Raw genomic sequence first — 22,661 nt, 5'->3', positions numbered from 1 at the left:
GCTGATTGTAGGCTCTGGGTTTGGGTTTGTAGGTGTCTTCGTGTCCATACCTTTTGGTGCTGGTGGCTATGTTTTGTTGTTGTGGAAGCTCTGTTTCTCTTCTTGGCAGTCTGGAAAATTCACGAGGGTTTTGTGTGTTCACCGGTCTTGAATTTGCCGTTGCCTGAGTTGCTCTTTTTCTGATACTTTGCACTTGTGAATCTTAAATTCTGAGAGCAAACTGGAAAGCAGTGCAACCTCTCAAGGAGTCAGAGTGTTGTTCTTTGCAGTTTGCACGTTTTACATCGTAGATGGTTTCGTTGCCTAGTCCTGGTGGGAGCCATTAGACAGTATACCGTATGTAGTACTGACTTGTTCGTGTTTATGTCTCGTGATTTAAACTGGTACACTGCAGCATTTTGAAATCCGATTGAGTTCTTATTCGATGTCTTTCAGCTGATACATGTTTGACCACAATCTTTAAGGCTCTTTCAGCTGGAGACTGATGGGTATAAAACAGGTTTTATTTGCTTGAAAAAATTGAAGAGCGGTTTTTTGATCTGTCATTGTTTCAAAATGATACTTTACGCGATCACATTTAAAAGTTGCTTTTATTAGTCCATTTATGTGTTTTTTAATTTCTGTGTTAATGGTTAGGTAGTGGCTGGTGTACACAATCGTTACTGGTGGGACTCTTGTTATTGGTTCTTTTTGTTTTTGGTTTGCTCTCGTCTCCTGTTAAGGTGTGTTATTGGTCTCTTGGATTTGGCTTTCGCCTGTTTCCATTTGCTCTAGTGCCATTAGTAGTGTTTCAAATTTATTGGCTAGTTCTATGGCTGTTTGTTTTTTCATTTTGTCGTGTTGGGCCTGTGTTTTTCCGTTTTGTTCCGGTTCTTTTCGGAGTGACTGCTTGAAAATCAGTGTCCTAGTTATGGAGTACACTCTGTTGTACACATGTCGCGCTTTGGTGCATGGTAACCTCTTCGGGGTCAGAGTCTATGTAATTTTCGTCTTCGGCCGAGTTGCTGATTTCTTTGTCTTTATATTCTAACGATTTGGGTATTCTCGTTGTGGTGCAAGTTCGAGTGCTATTTTATCTCTGTCTTCATTTGTGATAGTATGTGGTGATGTATCATTAGTTTGTGCGCCGGCGTACCGGGGAATTTGCTCCACAGCGTCCGCTGATCTAACAGTCTTAACTTGCTACGGCCGGCTAACCCGTACTCGTTTATGCCTGAGCTAATTCGGCTTGGATTAGCCATGACAATTAGCTTTTACAGGACCAGTCCCCCTACGAAATTGAAGAGGGCAACTGATCTACGGTGCCATGTGCGCAAATACATTTGCTCAACACAGCACTCAATTAGGGTAGGTCAGGGTGATATGGTGAATCGGGTGAAATGGTGAATTGCTTTAATTCTTTACTGGTTAAACAGATTTCTCATATGGCTGCATGTCAACAGTCTCTGATCATCTGTGCAGTGTGCACGTGTTGAAAACCAGCCCCGTTTTAAAAACCGTAAGTACTTTGTACAAAACTGTTTTCGATGTTAAATAATTTTTATATGTCACATGCATTTGTAGATGTTACTTCAGGTAGCGTAGTCCGCGGGGTATTTTTTGATATATTCTGCCTTCTTATACTGCTTATGTACTGCATAACCTAGAAATCGTTGCGCCTAGTGTTTTGAAATTCTTGCCGTGCTATTCACCGATTCACCCATAAAAAAGGGAGAAATGGTGAACTCGGGCAGAGGTGATACGGTGAAGGACTTTTCTTATATGTAAAGTGTAAAGCTTTTATTTAGAATTCATCCCAACCAGGGTTTTTGACTAGTCATGAAATTCCTACCCCATGCGAGAATTATATTCTGTTTTATCCGACTTCTCAATACAATCGTTAATCTAAAAATTAGTTTTTATTTATTTTTTTGCAAGTACAGTTTGGTTTGTCAGTGATTAAAAAAGTAAATGTTCTAACTACCGCCATTGTTCCAGGCAAAGATGCCTACATTTTACAAAAGACAAAAAGGATCCAGCTGTCATGATTGGACAGAGGAGCAACTAAAAGAAGCCGTAAAAGCGGGGCAAAATGGGATGAGCCTGAATAAAGCCTCAAAGGAGTTTCAAGTTCCATGGTCAACGCTGAAGAGACGATTAGCAAACGGTTGCTTTCCGAAGAAAGCTTTGGGTGGGCCGCCTGTACTAACACAAGAATGTGAGAAAAAGTTGGTAAAACATATTATAAAATTACAAAACGTCGGATTTGCACCGACAAGGACAGAAGTACGTACCATGGCATATAAACTATCTGAGAAATATAACCATCACAAATTTAACCGCGAAAAAGAAATTGCTGGAATGAACTGGCTACATTTATTCCTAAAAAGAAATCCGGAACTCTTAATCTGCAAATAGGAAGGAGTTTCACAAGCACGGTCAAGGGGTTTAAGTACGGAAAACGTTTCAGATTGTTTTTCATTGCTGCAAAACATCTTGGTAGAGCATAACCTCCATGATAAGCCGGGAAATATATTCAACGTAGACCAGTCCAGACTTCAGCTGAATAATAGACCAGGTTACGTGTTGGCAGCAAAGAGGTCTAAGAGCGTTCCAGCGATAACATCCGGTGAAAAGGGTGAAACCATATTTGTAGTCTCTTGTTGCAATGGAGAGGGCATGTTTTTACCCCCAGCTTGTGTTTTGAAGGGAAAGAATGAAAATGCCGAGTACAAGGACGGTATGCCACAGGGTTCCACGATTTTCGTGTCACAAAAGTCGGCGTACGTAACAACTGATATTTTTTTTCTGTGGCTAAGAAACCATTTTGACCCGAGGAAGCCTGAGGGAACAGTCGTGCTTATTTTGGATGGACATAGCTCTCATTGCAGCAGCGTGGATACATTAGAGTTTGCGGAAGAAAAAAACATAATTTTGCTCTGTCTACCCAGCCACACCACACACTATCTGCAGCCACTAGACAGAGAATTTTTAAAGCTCTGAAATGCTATTATTACAATGCATGCAATTCGTACATTAAAATGAATCCAAACAGAAAAATTTCCAGACTAGTGTTCGGAGGACTGCTTACAAAGGCATGGGTACAAGCAGCTACGACAGAGAATGCAATATCGCGGTTCAGAAGCACAGGAATCATCCCGTTTAATCCTGATGTCATCCCCGAATACGCGTTTTTAACATCAGCTTCAGATCAACACCAGGAAAACAACGAACGACATGCAAACTACTTCACCTCGACCAAGTTGTTCGCACTGGCCGGAGATACCTAATCCCTCGGAAGAAGCAATTGCAGACGTAGATAACGATCAGGGACTTGAACACATACAAGCTTCACCACAACTGGGCTGTTCGCAACGGGCGGAAAATCCACAGGAAAACATGCAGTCTCCATCAGAAGCAACAGATATGACCTCGAAAGTGGCAACAGAAGAATCTCAAATAACCCCTGGCAAACTCTTGGACCATATTTCGCCGACACCTATCCTAGATAAAGTTGCATCTGCAAGGAAGAAGTCCAGAGCTTTAGCTGAGGTTTTGACTTCTCCAGAAAACATCGACAACCTGCGTAACAGAAAACGACAAAATGAGTCAATGAAGAGCAGAGCAAATGCTAAAAAGAGAACCAAAGGAGAAACTGTAACCAAAGGAAAAACCGGAACCAAAGGAAAAACCGTAACCAAAGAGACTACCAAAGGAATTATCAAAAAGAAACAGCCTAAGAAGCGAAAAGCGTCTATCACTGACACCGAATCCGACTCGCCGCTGGATATCCAATTGCAAGACGATGATGACGGCGCGGATGATGAAGAGTGTTGTTGTGCAGGGTGCGCTGAGCTGTCCAGTTGCACCAAAAAGGATGTGTTACAGCCGTGCATCCTTACTTCATATCGATCTACTAAAGTGTTATTTTTTTTTTTTTAAACGGATTTGTAGTCCGAGTCGACAACCTGCGTAACAGAAAACGACAAAATGAGTCAATGAAGAGCAGAGCAAATGCTAAAAAGAGAACCAAAGGAGAAACTGTAACTAAAGGAAAAACCGTAACCAAAGAGACTACCAAAGGAATTATCAAAAAGAAACAGCCTAAGAAGCGAAAAGCCTCTATCACTGACACCGAATCCGACTCGCCGCTGGATATCCAATTGCAAGACGATGATGACGGCGCGGATGATGAAGAGTGTTGTTGTGCAGGGTGCGCTGAGCTGTCCAGTTGCACCAAAAAGGATGTGTTACAGCCGTGCATCCTTACTTCATATCGATCTACTAAAGTGTTATTTTTTTTTTTTTAAACGGATTTGTAGTCCGAGTCGACAACCTGCGTAACAGAAAACGACAAAATGAGTCAATGAAGAGCAGAGCAAATGCTAAAAAGAGAACCAAAGGAGAAACTGTAACTAAAGGAAAAACCGTAACCAAAGAGACTACCAAAGGAATTATCAAAAAGAAACAGCCTAAGAAGCGAAAAGCCTCTATCACTGACACCGAATCCGACTCGCCGCTGGATATCCAATTGCAAGACGATGATGACGGCGCGGATGATGAAGAGTGTTGTTGTGCAGGGTGCGCTGAGCTGTCCAGTTGCACCAAAAAGGATGTGTTACAGCCGTGCATCCTTACTTCATATCGATCTACTAAAGTGTTTCTTTTTAAACGGATTTGTAGTCCGGGGTGATATGTTCCAATACTACACAGTTCTACTTATATCACACAGCTGCAAATTCTGACTGCGAGAAAATGTTTTACGCTGCTTGTGTAATTAATATAGCCACGCGGGATTAGCCGAGCGGTATGAGGCGCTGCAGTCATGGACTGTGCGGCTGGTCCCGGCGGAGGTTCGAGTCCTCCCTGGGGCATAGGTGTGTGTGTTTTTCCTTAGGATAATTTAGGTTAAGTAGTGTGTAAGCTTAGGGACTGATGACCTTAGCAATTAAGTCCCATAAGATTTCACACACATTTGAACATTTTGTAATTAATATACAACGAAATTCTGTTAATTGATTTTGTTAAGGAATGTTAACATGGTTCTTGCTGCTTTGTACGCGACTAGTTAATAATTGGTTAAGAATTGTGGTTTTCAAACAATGCAAAACAGAAATGACGGTAATAACCTCTGAAGCACCGGTATGGCTCACCTGTGTCGTGCTCAGGCTCGTACTCCTTCATGGTCGTAATGCAGTGAAGGAAACTCTTTGCTGCTACTGCGATGCTGCTGTGTCTTAAAGATTGCTGGTCTACAGCAAGATGGCGTTGCTATATTATCAATTAGAAAGTTAATAACCAAATTTAAAAAAATTACGGCTGCTCCAGCAAGTCGCCTCATCTCTGAGAACACTATAAAATTTCGACAACTAATTTAGAATAGGATGCAAGACAGGATTGGGTCGGGTAAATGTGGCACACAAAATTTTACACTTTCAACAATGAAGACTGCTTGACTATGCGTTTAAAGGTCTAGTCATCACTTCCATTACTAACAGGCATTTCAATGATCGGAAGCTTTGACCAGAACACACTGTTTGGTCTAACAGTCGAAAGAGTTCTCGAATCAGGATACTAAACAATAACTATCGTTCTCTACTTGTAACACAGTCCATACACTTACTAAAATTTACAGATCCTTTTGTGTACAACGTAACACGTAACTAACTCGGTGTGCATCTTGAAGAATCACAGTGTGTTTGCGTTCTCTTGATGTGACTGATTCTAGATTATTCTAGGTGTTGTTTATTTCTTGTTTTCGACATCTTCTGCTATTATCTTGAAATAAATCTTAATTCTTGGAACATGTTCTTATCTCCAAAGCTCTTTAATCCTTGCAAAATCATCTGTTGCGTCCAATTTCGGAATATATGCTCGTGTCAAAATATTTGTAACTCATTGCAACAATAGTGAAGCAATCATTTTCTAGAAGGTCCTGATTTCTTTTCGTCTCTTCTCACAAATTTCTGTATTCTCTAATTCAGTACACTTTCTCGGTAGTCTTCCAAGCTTTTCCACTTACCACCGATACTAACAACAGTAATGCCTTCCACCAAATAATTAAATTTCCATTCATTATCAAACGTGCCGCATCCGTCCATCTTAATACACCCGTCCCACAGTACATTACTCCGTAATCCATTGCTGTTTCTGTGCTGACAATTTTTTATTTCACATAAAATGTTACCTACAGGGCCAAAGCTCTTAAAGGTACATAGATGTTACGTACAATTACAATGAAAAAATACACTGATTGGCCAGAACTTTACTGCCACATACCTAATATCTGGTATGTCCATCTTTGGCACGGGTAACAGCGGTGACCCGTCGTGGCGTGGGAGCAATGACGCCTTGGTAGGTCGCTGCAGGGCGTTGGCATTACATCTGCAAGCACAAGTCACCTAATTTACCTAAATTCGGGGGAGGAGGGGTGAGCTTTGACGTCACGTCAGATGTGTCCGATCGGATTCTGATCTGGCGTGTTGGGGGGCCAGCACATCAACTGAAACGTGCCACTGTGTTCCTCAAACCACTCGATCACTCTCCTGGTCTTGTGACATGACGTATAATACTGTTGAAAATGCCACTGCCCTCGGTAAATAGGATCGTCATGAGGGGTGTATGTGGGCTGCAACCATTATACGATACTCGTTGATGGTCATGCTCCTGTGGATCGAAACAGCATATCCAGACACTCTGGGATGATAATGGCATTGAAACAGAAGATGACACGCGTAAAGCTGAAATACTAAACACCTTTTTCCAAAGCTGTTTCACAGAGGAAGAGTGCACTGCCGCTCCTTCTCTAAATCCTCGCAAGAACGAAAAAATGGCTGACATCGAAATAAGTGTCAAAGGCATAGAAAAGCAACTGAAATCACTCAACATAGGAAAGTCCACTGGACCTGACGGGATACCAATTCGACTATACACAGAGTACGCGAAAGAACTTGCCCCTCTTCTAACAGCCGTGTGCCTCAAGTCTCTAGAGGAACAGAAGGTTCCAAATGATTGGAAAAGAGCACAGGTGATTCCAGTTTTCAAGAAGGGTCGTCGAGCAGATGCGCAAAACTATAGGCCTATGTCTCTGACATAAATCTGTTGTAGAATTTTAGAGCATGTTTTTTGCTCGAGTATCATGTCATTTCTGGAAACCCAGAATCTACTCTGTAGGAATCAACATGGATTCCGGAAACATCGATTGTGTGAGACCCAACTCGCTTTATGTGTTCATGAAACCCAGAAAATATTAGATACAACTCCCAGGTAGATGCCATTTTCCTTGACTTCCGGAAGGCGTTCGATACAGTTCCGCACTGTCGCCTGATAGCCAAAGTAAGAGCTTACGGAATATCAGACCAACTGTGTGGCTGGTTTGAAGAGTTTTTAGAAAACAGAACACAGCATGTTGTTCCCCATTGGGAGACGTCTACAGACGTTAAAGTAACCTCTGGCGTGCCACAGGGGAGTGTTATGGGATCATTCCTTTTCACAATATATATGTATAAATGAACTAGTAGATAGTGTCGAAAATTCCATGCGGCCTTCAGCGGATGATGCTGCAGCATTAGAAAATTGCTGCGAAATGCAGGAAGATCTGCAGCGGATAGGCACTTGGTTCAGGGAGTGGCAACTGACCCTTAACATAGACAAATGTAATGTTTTGCGAATACATAGAAAGAAGGATCCTTTATTGTACGATTATATGATAGCGGAACAAACACTGGTAGCAGTTTTCTTCTGTAAAATATCTGGGAGTATGCGTACGGAACGATTTGAAGTGGAATGATCATATAAAATTAATTGTTGGTAAGGCGGGTACCAGGTAGAGATTCATTGGGAGAGTCCTTAGAAAATGTAGTCCATCAACAAAGGAGGTGGCTTACAAAACACTCGTTCGACCTATACTTGAGTATTGCTCATCAGTGTGGGGTCCGTACCAGATCGGGTTGACAGAGGAGATAGAGAAGATCCAAAGAAGACCGGCGCGTTTCGTCACAGGGTTGTTTGGTAAGCGTGATAGCGTTACGGAGATGTTTAGCAAACTCAAGTGACAGACTCTGCAAGAGAGGCGCTCTGCATCGCGGTGTAGCTTGCTGTCCAGGTTTCGAGAGGGTGCGTTTCTGGATGAGGTATCGAATATATCGCTTCCCCCTACGTATACCTCCCGAGGAGATCACGAATGTAAAATTAGAGAGATTCGAGCGCGCACGGAGGCGTTCCGGCAGTTGTTCTTCCCGCCAACCATACAGGAAAGGGAGGTAATGACAGTGGCACGTTAAGAGCCCTCCGCCACACGCCGTTGGGTGGCTTGCGGAGTATAAATGTAGATGTAGATGTCTTGCACCAGCTCCACTGGACCCATGGATGCCCTCGCCAATGTTTCCCAGAGCATTATGGAGCCGCTGCCAGCTTGTCTCCGTCCCACAGTACAGGTTTCAGGGAGCTGTTCCCCTGGAAGACGACGGATTCTCGCCCTTCCATCGGCATGATGAAAAAGGTATCAGGAGTCATCAGACGATGCAACGCTGTGCCACTGTGCCCACGTGCAGTGCCGACGGTCACGTGCTCATTTCCGTCGTATTTGCCGATGTCGTGGTGGTGACATGCATGGGTCGCTGGTTGTAGAGGCCCATCATTAGGAGTGTTCGGTGCGCTTTCTGTTCGGGCACACTTGTAATCTACCCAGCATTGATGTCAGTTGATAGTTCCGCCGCAGTTCGCCACGTGTCCTGATTTACCAGTCTTCCCAGCCTACAACGTCCGACATCCGTAACGAGCGGTGACCTGCACGTGGTTTCACGTTGGAATTGCTACGAGTTGAAGACATTCACCACAGGACTCCCCGGGCACCCGATAAGTCATTAGAGCCTATATACATGCAATGAACAACGTAACTGATTACGTACGAAATGGACTAAAATTACTTATTCTGCAAAACACTCATGACGAAAGCGTTTCTATTTTAGCCCTGTCGGCGCAAAAGAGTTCCAATCTATTTACCAACCCACATTGTACTTGTTGACACTTGCATTTCTGTGCAAGACAACACATGCAACTACTACTTCAGTATTTTTTTCCAGTGTGAATACATACTACTACTCATTAAAATGCTTTTTCTCTTCCACCCTACAGAAGAGCTGCATGTCACTCACAAAATATCTTCCGCACATGTCTACAGGTTCCATGTAAATTAAGTGGTGTACCTGACAGGAACTCGAACCTAGAACCCTGTATTACGTAGGCAATGCTTCAATCGTCTCGTCCATTTATTTCTTCATCCTGTGTGCTGCAGCTTATTCCTAAAAAACATTAAATACTCTCATAAGCTGAAAGTTGCCCCTTGTCTTCTGAAAAATAAAAAGGTGCATGATCTGAACTTTTTTTAAACTAAAATATCTTCTGTTTTAAAGAGAGGATTTTCTGTTTGCATTTGGAAATCATCGGTTAGAATCTCATGAAACGTAAATAAAATACGAACATCTAGAATTTTTATGCTTCTGTCTCCTCACCACCCCACGTCTCTGCTTCGCCGGGTCGGTGATGTCGTCATCTCTCACTTGCATGCAAAGTGAAAATATAAACCAGCCGAAACCAGCTGTTGCAATAAGACGACTGAATGGTTGTTTGTTAGGGGAGAGTGTTATATATTGGAACGCTTTTCTGACATTCGTCTCTAGCCAGCCCTGTTATAGTTGATACAGTTGCATATTCCATTTTGAAACGATAACATTCATTTTATGTGTGCTGCAGTCTTTTTCTGAAATTACAAAAATTGCTCCAGAATTTGCAAAACTGTTCCAATAGCACAGTTTGATTTGCACAAAGTACATTCTAGAGTGTCTCCACAACTAATGGTAAAGGAAACTCACTTTTTGTATTACTGTTAAAATAATACTTTCGTTTTGGCGTGACGAAACAATGATCGCATAGATTTAAAATTGTCAAGTGTATACTATTATTTCAGGCTGTTTATCACAATGGAAACAGAAATTCTTACTGTCTAAACCAATCTCAAATTCAATTTTTAACAAGGAACGGTACTACTACAGTGCAAAACATTAACAATAAATAAACAATGATTGTAGAGCAATTTGTACAAGTGGTGCTTCCTAGCGTACATACTTGAGCAGTAAATTGCAAATCAGACGTTCGGTAGCGTAAAATACTTTACCCAAACGCAATCACAAAAAAAGCGGGACATTTGAGCGTTCACAAAAAGCGGTATATTTGAGCGTTCCCAGAAAAACTTTTGGTACAGTAGGACGTAAAAAAAGAAAAGAAAAGAAAGGAACTATCCCGGGAGAAACGAGACGAAAGGACACCATATCCGGTTGAATCCGCGTTACTTAATCCCTGATAATTGCAGCTTCGCGTGGCTGCCTCAACCAATAACGTAATGCGACTTTGTAAACGTCACTATGGCAACGGCTCAGTGTTGCCACAGCTCCGTAGTAGGCTACTACTTTCACCTGCAGCTGTTGGCGCTTCGCAGCTGAGAGCTGTCAACAGTGCCGCGAGTTGTCAGGGATCTTCTTAAGCTGTCTCGACTATACGTGCACTATTCTCCAGGTACAATACATTGCCTTATATGGTCTCATCCTGAACGAGTCTTGACTGTGAATCTCATGAATTTTAAGTTTTTAGCTACCGAGGCAGGACTCTAACCCAGTCTTCACATACCCTTCTGCTAGTTCTGTCCTGTTTTCCATCTGATGACGAGCTTCTAATTCTCGAGATTAACAGAAGAATTTAATAAAAATCACGACGCTAGATCGCGACTGGTAGCTTCTCAGTGTCATTTATTTTAAATTTCCTCAACAGCCGGAAGGTTCAACACCGTCCAGAATAAATAATAAAATGAAATCGCTCCAGCAGGTTGTTTTCAATGCAGCAAAGGGTTGGTTATTTGGTAAGTACCCCAACTGTGACGGCTAAAACCGAATATGGTGATGTGTTTGCTCTACCACTCATGAAGATCACTTATCTATAAAATTCTGGATATGACGTTTAAAGGTTAATGCTTCTGCAAAAGTACAAGTCACAAAGTAAAAATAGCCTGTAACGTACACTTATTACCTACAAATCATTAGGACTCACTAATGTATGATTTGGCAAAAATAAATATACGAAGTCATCTTTTCCAGTGTAGAAGTTGCTATCGTTAATGTTCTTGTACATTATTCCCTTATTCGTTATCGAATCAGGAATTGCAGTGAAATGATTAAAACACAGCGGTATGGAAAGGTACGCACGCTTTACGAGGGTAACAAGTGATCATGCTACATCACTTTCTTTGTACATACGTTACAATGGTGCAATATCAAAAACCATAGTAGTGGAATTAGCAAATGATTCAACTGGAATAGTAGCTTCATAACCGGACCATGTCACGTATGTGTTCATGTACACTATTTGATGAAAACTACACAGACACTCACTAGTGGACATCAATATCGGATACGAGGGGCGTTTGGAAAATCCGTGCTAAGGCCGAGAGATGGCACCACCGGCACGTATCGAGGTCATGTTTTGTTAGTAGCATCTGTGGAAAGATCGCACACCAAGTTTCAGCCCCATTAGTCTGTTTCTTTGTGTTTGCCATTCGTGTGAATCAAGGAAGTCGAGTGATTGTCAAAAAATGGGTGAAAAAGAATTTCGTGTGGTGATTAAACATCACTTTATAAAGGCAAAACACTCAGGAGACTCTGCACCTTCGATTAGAACAGTTTATAAGTGGTTTTAAAATTTTCGGAGTGACCATATGTGCACAAGTGATGCTGAACGTTCTGGACGACCTGTGGAGGTTACGACTCCAGAAATCATTGATAAAACCCATGATATGGTGATGGATGACAGAAGAGTTAAGGTGCTTGAGATTGCTAGTGCTGTGGGCATCTCGAATAAACGGGTACATCATATTTTGCATAAACATTTGGACATGAGAAAGCTATCCGCAAGATGGCTTCCACGACTGCTCACGCTTGATCAAAAATGGGATCGTGTGAAGTGTTGCAAGGATGGTTTGCAGCAGTTCAGGAAGAATCCGCAGGACTTTAAGCGTCGTTTCGTCACTGTGGATAAAACATGGATACATTACTATACTCCTGAGCCCAAACAACAATCTAAACAATGGGTTACTAAAGGAGAATCTGCACCAAAAAAGGCGAAGACCATTCCTTCGGCCCGAAAGGCTATGGCGACTGTGTTTTGGGATTCGCAGGGGACAGTCCTCATCGACTATCTGGCAAAGGGTAAAACTATTACAGGTGCATATTATTCATCGTTATTGGACCGTTTGAAAGCCAAGTTGCAAGAAAAACGCTGGCGATTGGACCTCAAAAAAGTCATTTTCCATCACGACAATACACCAGCACACAGCTCAGCAGTTGTGGTCGCAAAATTAATGGAAATAGGATTCCAACTCGTTTCACATCCGCCCTATTCTCCAGACTTGGCTCCCTTGGACTACTATTTGTTCCCCAATTTGAAGACATGGCTGGCAGGACAAAGATTTTATTCAAACGAGGAGGTGATTGCAGCAACTAATAGCTAATTTGCAGACTTGGACAATTCCTATTATTTGGAAGGGATCAACAAATTAGAAAAGCGTTGGACGAAGTGTATAAGTCTAAAAGGAGACAATGTCGAAATATAAAAAAGGCTTACCCCAAACACGTAAGTAGTTTTTATTTTTACACGGACTTTTCAAACACCCCTCGTATGTCCACCCTTTACCCTTGCGGACGCTTGAACTCTGTTGGAGAACTGTCAATGGGGTGTCTGAGTGTCTGTGGAGGAATCGCAGACCTTTCTATCTCAGAAACCGAAACCAGAGAAGATAGTGATGTTTGATGCTGGGGCTTGGAGCGATATCGATGTTGCAACTCATCACATAGGTGCTATATTGTGCTCAGGTCGGGACTAGGGCACGCCAGTCCATTTCAGGAATGTTACTGCCCACAAACCATTGCCCCACAGATGCTGCATTATGACAAGATGCATTGTCATGTTGGCACAAACAATGGCTGTCCCTCTAGTGTATCCAGTACATAATGCTGTATGGGGACCACACACCAACCACGGGAAATAGCCCCATACTGTAACACCACCTCTTCCATACTTCACGTGATGACCAGAAACGTTCTCCAGCCATTCGTCAAACCCAAACCCTTCCATCGGATTGCCACAGGCTATAGGGTGATTCATCACTCCAGTTCACTAACTAGCACTCATCCACTATCGAGTGGCGGCGCTCTTCACACCACCTCAAGTGTCATTTAGCGCTGATTACAAAAATTTGTGGCTTTTAATGAGGTGCTTGGCCCTTGTACCCCATCCATTTTAACTCGCTACACGGTCATTGTGTGCTAGCTAGACCGCCGACAGTTCAAATGGTTCAAATGGCTCTGAGCACTATGGGACTTAACACCTGTAGTCATCAGTCCCCTAGAACTTAGAACTACTTAAACCTAACTAACCTAAGGACATCACACACATCCATGCCCGAGGCGGGATTCGAACCTGCGACCGTAGCGGTCACGCGGTTGCAGACTGAAGCGCCTAGAACCGCACGGTCACACCGACCGGCTACTGCCGATAGTACGCCGGTGCCCGAGATCTGCCTGGTTTTGGTTTAACTGTAATTGGTTCTTCGTGTTCCCACTTCACAATCACATCAACAACAATGGACTCGAATAGCGATAGACGGGTTGAAATGTTCCTGATAGATTTGGGACTCAGGTGATATCCAGTGACTAATCCGTATTCGAAGTCATTGAGCTCTGCTGACCAAGCCTTTTCGCTGTTGCTGTTTCTCTACCGACAACATACTACCTCTGCGCTCCTAAGGCATCGACTGCACATTCTCCAGCGCAGCGCCACGAAACAGCATCAAGAAGGTGTTGAACCGCGCGCCAATGGAAAAGGTGGGCAGCGCCTCACCTCCAGAAGACAAGAGTTCAGCAGCCCCTGTCAACGCTGATTTAACCAGCCGCTCATCGCTGGTCGGCCCAGTTCGGTCGTAGACAACGAGAAGATCAGTACTGAGTAATAGGAAGACGTTACTCAGCCTGCGTTCAGCGAGTAATAATAGAGAGTAATGTACTTGCGCTTAGCAGGCACAACAAGTTAAGTTTCTTTTCATTTTAGAAATAAAGTAATCGGTTAATCTTAAAGTGTTGTACAGAACCGGCCATTGCAACTTTTCTCTTTCCTTGTTTGTGTCAGTGCAGACTCTCACAGTAGCTGACACAACACAACCCACGTCATTTTATACTGACAGAGCCTTCTCTCGTGAATCTAGTCGTCAATTCTGGCTTAATGTGGGGTATCCGGATACTTTTGGTCAAATAGAGTAGCTATGTATCTGGGCGCAGAAATCTGTTAGAGGTAACGGAGTGTAGATAGAAGCCGGCCGGAGTGGCCGAGCGGTTCGAGGCGCTACAGTCTGGAACCGCGCGACCGCTACGGTCGCTGGTTCGAATCCTGCCTCGGGCAGGGATGTGTGTGATGTCCTTAGGTTAGTTAGGTTTAAGTAGTTCTAAGTTCTAGGGGACTGATGACCTCAGCAGTTAAGCCCCATAGTGCTCAGAGCCATTTGAACCATTTTGTAGATAGAAGATGAAATATGGATAATGTAACACGACATGCGATTTGTTAGTCAGCAAGAGTACAAAATCAACAAGACGTATAGCACAGTTTTCAGTGTATAAAATAACTGAGTCTTCTATGGTGCGGTACTGTTCTTCGGCGACTTTTTCTTCTGTAATCTCTTTACCTTCAAACGTCGAATGTACACAAATGCAGAGACATGTGGATGAAATGCCATAGGGGGTGGTTTCTGTATTGTAAATTAATTTGTTTCTGTATTGTAAATTAATTTTTATTCGGTTTGAGCGGTTCGAGTTTGCGTGTTTTCCTCGTCAGTACATATTTTACCGTACTGCGATAAACAAATAGTGAAAGACTTCGGCTGTTCCACTGGGAATACGACACACGTGCTATCTGACGGAAGGGATATAACTTCACGTGCCGCTCATGTGGACAGAGACGCCTATGAAGGAACTCACAGGCTTCGTTTTAGTAGCCGAACATTACGATGTACTTCCCTCCCTTATCGCCTCGTGGAGCATGGTCATTCAGTTTTACGTTTCTACTGCCATTCATTCACAAAGCTATTGTTTACCGATGTCTTTGTACCTAGACTGCATTACACGGTTTACAGAAGCGAGAAAGTAAAAGGCATACAGTGTCTTTAAACGACTGTTTAAAGACACGAGTCTCTGATTGTCGAAAGGTAATTTCAATAGTCGAAGATAACTACGTACTTTGTGACTATAGCTGATTGCCTATGAACCACAAATGTTAAAACTGATGTTGCAAGAGAATAAACAGATCTGTTTGAATAGGCATTTCCCAGTTAATGTCTTTGTTCGTAGGAAAGTGCTCGTGTAATCCATTCCGAGTGTATTCTTCCAGAATAGCTAATGTCCTAACAAACAACATTTTTCTAAACGGAAAAGCATATCTTTATCGATCATGAAAGGCTTAACTGGTGAGCAGGAACGAAATAGGATCCAGAATTTTTGTACATCACATGGCCGTACTACCACACTTGATTGCGTTTCCTAGTGCCTACCAAACAGAATTTGCATAAACATTCGTTTCTTTCCTTGCCTGTATTCGGATTTAAAAGCAAAATTCATAACAACGAGAACATTGGGATTTAGTAGCACAAATGCTGCACGTGTGTGAACGGTTTAACTCACCATTATTATATGCCGCAGTTACATAGCACTGAATGTAGAACCATTCAAAAACGTAACAAGAAGTAACAAAATTGTAGTAGTGGAGTCATTTATGAACTAAAACGAAATATTTCCCTACCCTGAATCACTCGGAATGATAGTCGAGTCTTACAATCAACTGTCAATTCTCTTGTGTCCCTAAGCTACACTGTGCTGAAATTTTACTGTTACACAGCCCTAACATTTAACTGTACCAACTTTTAAACAGTTGTACAAGAAAAAAATGTGTCATCCATTCTATAAAATAATTACCTACAGCACAGAAAAATAACGATGGATTATAATCAGTCAAACAGTCGAGTTGGTACTAGAAGAGGCTGTTGTACAATAGACCATTTTAAACTCGTGAATGCAATTGAAGCACTGAGAATCGTATTGGCCCAAAGCACTGACACGAAGTATTGAGAAAAATAGATGTTTGTAAAAACCAAATTTGTAGAAAAACAACTAGTCTCATAGGATTGAATTAGTTTTTAACCAAGTCTCACAATCGTATATTTTCGATGAAAAAATAATGTACCGACTTTATGTTATTAAATTTTAATTAATATTTATGATTATATTTTTTATTAATGTTAATTCACAAAATTTCCATGTACAGTGAAGATAGCATTTCTTGACAGTAACAAAGTTTGTAATTACCGTGAAACTGGAATCAGAACATAAAGAACAGATACAAAATGCACAACTCTCACAACTATGATCTGTTCCAACATTTTCTCGCACCCGTTATCACCATTTTCGTTAAACACACTCTGTAGCTTCAGATTCAGATAAAACTACCCATATAACTCCAATTACGAAGTACTATTATCATGTACATGATGCAGACAGGAAATTATTTTGGCAATCATAGACAGCAATTGAGCAGTGCAGAGCAACATAATTATGCTTTGCACTTTGGTCCCATAAGGAAACGAGTATCTTATAAATCTCTGAGACAGCTTTCCATGAATATTCATGCGTAGAATATGGACCTACAGACGTAGGTAAAGCTGGTTCATCATAAGATCAGCAGATGTCAGGTATACACGCTACAATTTCAAAACTGATGACAATGTGCTTTCCGCCCTTATTGTTCTCTGCGCCTCAACTGTGGAGCGAAATAATTAATGTACTTTACCACTTTCCCTGGGTTTCATACACTCTGAGAGGCCTTTCGATCCAGTTAAAAAAAAAAAAGAAAAATTTACTACCCTTTGAGAAAATAGGATAACACAACGAGAATGATCGACCAAAATTTCAATGATATAATCAAGTGAATGAACTTAAATGCATTTGCGGACAGTGATTATTCCATGTGTGAGGCTCTGAGATGAAAATAATGAAGTTAAATTTACCATGCAAATCAGAAGCGATAAAACTTACCTATATACTCTCCCAGTGCCATCACACATGCCTGCAAAAAGCAGGACCAAGAAAATGAAACAAAAGTTATTCTCTGCCATTCAGTATCGTCGTCACAGACATAAAGTGCTAATCTTGTTCAATGATGAATAAGCATCCACCCAGAAATGTGCTCAGTTTCTCGAAATACACTGACTCGTGCAACTCATTGAATTTGCATAATGTTGTAAACAAACCAGTCACAAACATATGTACATCAGCCGACAAATTCGAATACCAAGCAGGCTGCAGGTCTCGGCCAATCAGAATAAAGTACAGTTACCATTGCTTCGTGCGCATGCCGTGTAATGTCACCTGTCAAATGCGTTCACTCAAGAAGAGTATTTATTTACTAAGACAGAAATCAGACTCTGCGAAAGATGTTTAATACAGTAATTGAAAGGGAGAAAGAGTGACTATCATTTACCAAATAGTAGAAAATTGTAGGGAGGGGGATGGGGAGGAAACATCTACACCTACATTTATACTCCGCAAGCCACCCAACGGTGTGTGGCGGAGGGCACTTTACGTGCCACTGTCATTACCTCCCTTTCCTGTTCCAATCGCGTATGGTTCGCGGGAAGAACGACTGCCGGAAAGCCTCCGTGTGCGCTCGAAACTCTCTAATTTTACATTCGTGATCTCCTCGGGAGGTATAAGTAGGGGGAAGCAATATACTCGATACCTCATCCAGAAACGCATTCTCTCGAAACCTGGACAGTAAGCTACACCGCGATGCAGAGCGCCTCTGTTGCAAAGTCTGCCACTTGAGTTTGCTGAACATCTCCGTAACGCTATCACGCTTACCAAATAACCCTGTGACGAAACGCGCCGCTCTTCTTTGGATCTTCTCTATCTCCTCCGTCAACCCGATCTGGTACGGATGATGAGCAATACTCAAGTTCAGGTCGAACGAGTGTTTTGTAAGCCACCTTCATTGTTGATGGACTACATTTTCTAAGGACTCTCCCAATGAATCTCAACCTAGTAACCGTATTACCAACAATTAATTTTGTATGATCATTCCATTTCAAATCGTTCCGCACGCATACTCCCAGATATTTTACAGAAGTAACTGCTACCAGTGTTTGTTCCGCTATCATATAATCCTACAATAAAGGGTCCTTCTGTCTATGTATTCGCAATACATTGCGTTTATATGAATACAAATTTACACATAGACTATATAGAGGGATACCTTTTTCGCATGTATATCAGCAAACTTTTTGTGCAGAGACACTTCAGTAATGACTGGAAATCTATACACATACATACAGAGGAACTTTTTTTTGAACTAACGCTAGTATAAAAATGAAAGACTAAAACAAAATCTATGTATTATGTTTCCCATGCCAGTCTTTAAAATTCTTTTACAACAAATTTTTTTTTCTGGTACGGTTATTACATGATGGAGACTTTATTTGATGCACTTATCATGCTTTTGTACCATTATGACAATATAGAGAATTTTATTATCTACGTGGGAAATGAGACTATAGGGGGCCGAAAAAAATTTGTAAACACCAAAACACAACACGTTACATTACAATGCCTAACATAGTTTAGGAAACCCATTGGTATTCGAAACAGCTTCCAACTGTCTCGTTATAATTAAATACAGGTCCTGTATGGTTTTCAGGGGAATCTTAAGCCATTCCTCCTTCAAAACAGTGACAGTTTCAGGCAATGATGATGGAGGTGGACAGTAATCACGAATCCATCTTGCCAATGTAGACCACAAAGGCCCAATAATATTGAGATCTGGTGACTGTGGGGGCCAGGAGAGATCCGACAGGTCATCCTCGTGCTCACAAAACTGCTCCTGGACGATAGAGCTGGGTGAACAGGGATTCTGTCATCTTAGAACACAGCTTCATAGTCGAGGGACAAACTATGTGTCACGAGGTAGGCATCATCAGCCAAAATGGTCGCATAATGCGGCCTTGCAGAATAACCACGGGGCACATGAAATACCACGATATGGCTGCCCAAATCATCTCTGAACTCCCGTCAAGTTTCTCTCTTTTGATATTGAAAGGTCTCTGTTGGATTCCTTTCATGTTAATTTCTTAAATCTGTTGTCATTTACGTCATACATTCCACTTCTAAGTTTACTGTGGTGTTTCTGACTCTATCTGGGAGGAGACTGAGCAGTGTAACGTGTTACTTTTACACATAATCAAGAACGATCTGTCACACTACTACACTTTAAAACACAGTTTATATGTAATTCATGTCACACAGTCTCATCCGGAACCTACATGCACTTTCTTTTATATAGTGTATATGATAAGATACTGTCATCCCTCTTCCCTTCTGTGAGAAAGGATGTATGAGCAAATATATGTCTAGTTGCGAGCTTGATGGTAGCAGACAAGCCTGTCTGGTAGAGGACAGTAGGACCAATGTCAGAACAGGTAGCTACGCTTTCTAAAAGCAGATAGGTTTCTATTCTTCGTATGGTCCTGTCCGTCCCTTGTCATATTGGTGTAGGAAGCTGCCTCTCTGGTCACTTCCGTTTGTATCTGTGAGGTACCCTCGGTAGGGGTCCATGCCAGTCTGTCTGCGGCGAGCGTCTAAAGTGGTAAGATCTCTGGCTAAGCGCGTCTCTGCTAACTCCATAGGACAATGGATTTCTTAAGTTCAGCCTAACTGAAAATTTAATCACCTTTGTTTCAGGTTTAGATCTAAAATATCTTATGTTATCTTAAATTGCAACGCAGTGTAATTCTAGTGTGAAGTTCAGAATATCTTCCAGTAGTTGCTTTGTCACTACTTTGTGAGCAAAGTGGAACCACGTGTTGACGATCCGTAACTCTAAGATCATCAATCTTAAATGCGAATGTGCGTGAGATTATAACGTCTCGTCTTGACAATATTTTTCAATATAGCAACTTTTCTTTATGTTCAACCCACGTGGGGTGTACTTTGTGAGACCAGTACCACGTGCTTATATAATTGTTTGACCCATCAGGTTAATAGTAAGGCGATAGTAACCAGTTCGAGGTTTTTTCTTTTGTAAATTGCGTTTCGATGTAATTTATTTTAATTATCAAAATTATTGCGGATTTACACTCTTTGTGTAAACCAAGTTGACCACGTGAAGCATGTGGTGTAATCTTCAAAGTAGCCCTCAGCTATTCTTTTCGAGAAGAGCTCACGGACAATTAATAGGAATTTAGTATACCAGTGTGTGGTAATTTCATGATGGACAGGATTGCGCTTAGACCATAACTTCTTTGGGTGAAAATTGAATCGGTTGGTTGTGGTTAATTTCCTCTTGCATATGTTTCAACGTTTTTCGTGTGTTATTTTATGAATGCAGTGTTGTACGCAATCTCCCAATCTTGGCTCCATATTTGATGTGTTCCATAAGATTACAAACTCACATTTTCACTATCCTAAATAAGGCATCAGTTTAGTTATGTTTAATATGCTGAAATTTTACCGGAAGAATGATCAATGTTAAAATAAATGTCCAAATATAAACTGACTTATTTCTTTTTATTTAAATTATATATATATATATATATATATATATATATATATATATATATATCAGTGGTTGTCGTAAGATGACTATTAGAAGATTATAATTAATGTTAGTCTTGCTGGCAATTTGGTAAACTAGACTGGATACCTGGTGAAACAGTTGCTCAGTAATGCAAGGATAACTTCCCCAGATAGCTCACAGCTTTTAACCCGCTTTTATTATCTTGAATATCAGCACCGCTTTCAGAACAACTTAATGGATCAACATTACAATATAAACTCGGTCAGAAGTTGGAAACAGTGTGAACCAAGGTACATCCGAACAAATGACTTTCTTCCATTGCTCCAAAGTCCAGGTTTTATGACTGCGGCACGACATTTCCCTGTTACAGGCGTCCGCATCACTGATGAGTGGACTTGGAATTCCAGCGCACCCTGCAATTCCCTGCTTCCACTGCTCTCTTCGTGTTGTTTTGGTGTAGACAGCGTTCGCGAGTGCGACATTTGATTCTGCAGTGACTTTAGCAACGGTCGTCCCCTCATTTTTCGTAACAATTCTCTTCAGTGATCGTCCGTCACAATCATTCGACACACACCTTCGTTTATGCAACCACTGAGACGCTTTGTTTTCTTTTTGTTTTGAGTCACCAGTCTTCTGACTGGTTTGATGAGGCCCGCCAAGAATTCCGCCCCTGTGTCAACCACTTCATCTAAGAATGGCAGGGACTGATGACCCCGTAGTTTGATCCCTTCACTCCCCAAACCAACCAACCAACCAGAGAGGCACTTACAACCTACGTCATCAATTATTTGCTGCATGTATCCCAATCTCTGTCTTCCTTTACAGTTTTTGCCCTCTCCCTACAGAAGAATTCTGAAGATTAGATGGGCAGATCACAAAACTAATGAGGAGGTATTGGATAGAATTAGGAAGAAGAGAAATTTGTGGCAGATCTTGACTAGAAGAAGGGATCGGTTGGTAGTACATGTTCTGAGGCATCAAGGGATTACCAATTTAGTATTGGAGGGCAGCGTGGAGGATAAAAATCGTAGAGGGGACCAAGAGATGAATACACTAAGCAGATTCAGAAGGATGTAGGTTGCAGTAGGTACTGGGAGATAAAGAAGCTTGCACAGGATAGAGTAGCATGGAGAGCTGCATCAAACCAGTCTCTGGACTGAAGACCACAACAACAACAACAACATCTCCCTTTAGTATCATGGAAGTTATTTCCTGATGTCTTAATAGATGTCCCTTCTTCTTTTCAGTGTTTTGATGAGAAAAACATTGGGACCACCTGCTTACTAGCTTGTTTGTCCGTCTTTGGAACGAAACCCATCACTGATTCTGCGTATCAGGGAACTGACAGTTTTTTGGCAGGTTTGTGGAGGTATGTGACATTAGATGTCTAAGCAAAGGTCATCTAGCTCACTTAAATAACGGGCCGCTGATTTCCGCACACGGTAGTGGTGCTCGATAGCGAAGAAATTGGTTCCATAGGATTTACACCAGGTGAGTTTGGTCGACGACACATCAACGTGAGTTCACTATAATGCTCCTCAAACCAATGTAGCACGGTTCTGGCTCAGAGATGGAATATGACATCGCCGCCGGGGAACACATCAAGCACGAAGGGATCCAGGTCATACGCAGCTGTCAGCGTGTTTTCGGTTACTACCACCAGTACCATGCAAGCGCGGAAGAATGTCTCACGTAGCATAATACTGCTCCTATCAGCCTGCGTCCGTGGTGCGCTGCACGTTTCGAGCCGCCGTTCACCTCGATGACGACGTTTGTGGAGACAACCATCGACCTAGTGTAGCAAAACTTTATATTCGCCCTAAGAGCCGAAACGTTTCTGTTGATCGACTGTCGAATCTCGATGGTCCCGTGCCCACTGCAATCGTAATTGAAGATGTCGTTGGGTCAACATGTGAACACGTAGGGGTGGTCTACTGCGGAGCTCCATGTTCAACAGTGTACGGTGAACGGTG

This window comes from Schistocerca americana, chromosome 3 (assembly GCF_021461395.2).
Source record: "Schistocerca americana isolate TAMUIC-IGC-003095 chromosome 3, iqSchAmer2.1, whole genome shotgun sequence".
NCBI lineage: Eukaryota > Metazoa > Arthropoda > Insecta > Orthoptera > Acrididae > Schistocerca > Schistocerca americana.
Note: the sequence above shows the minus strand (reverse complement) of the source record.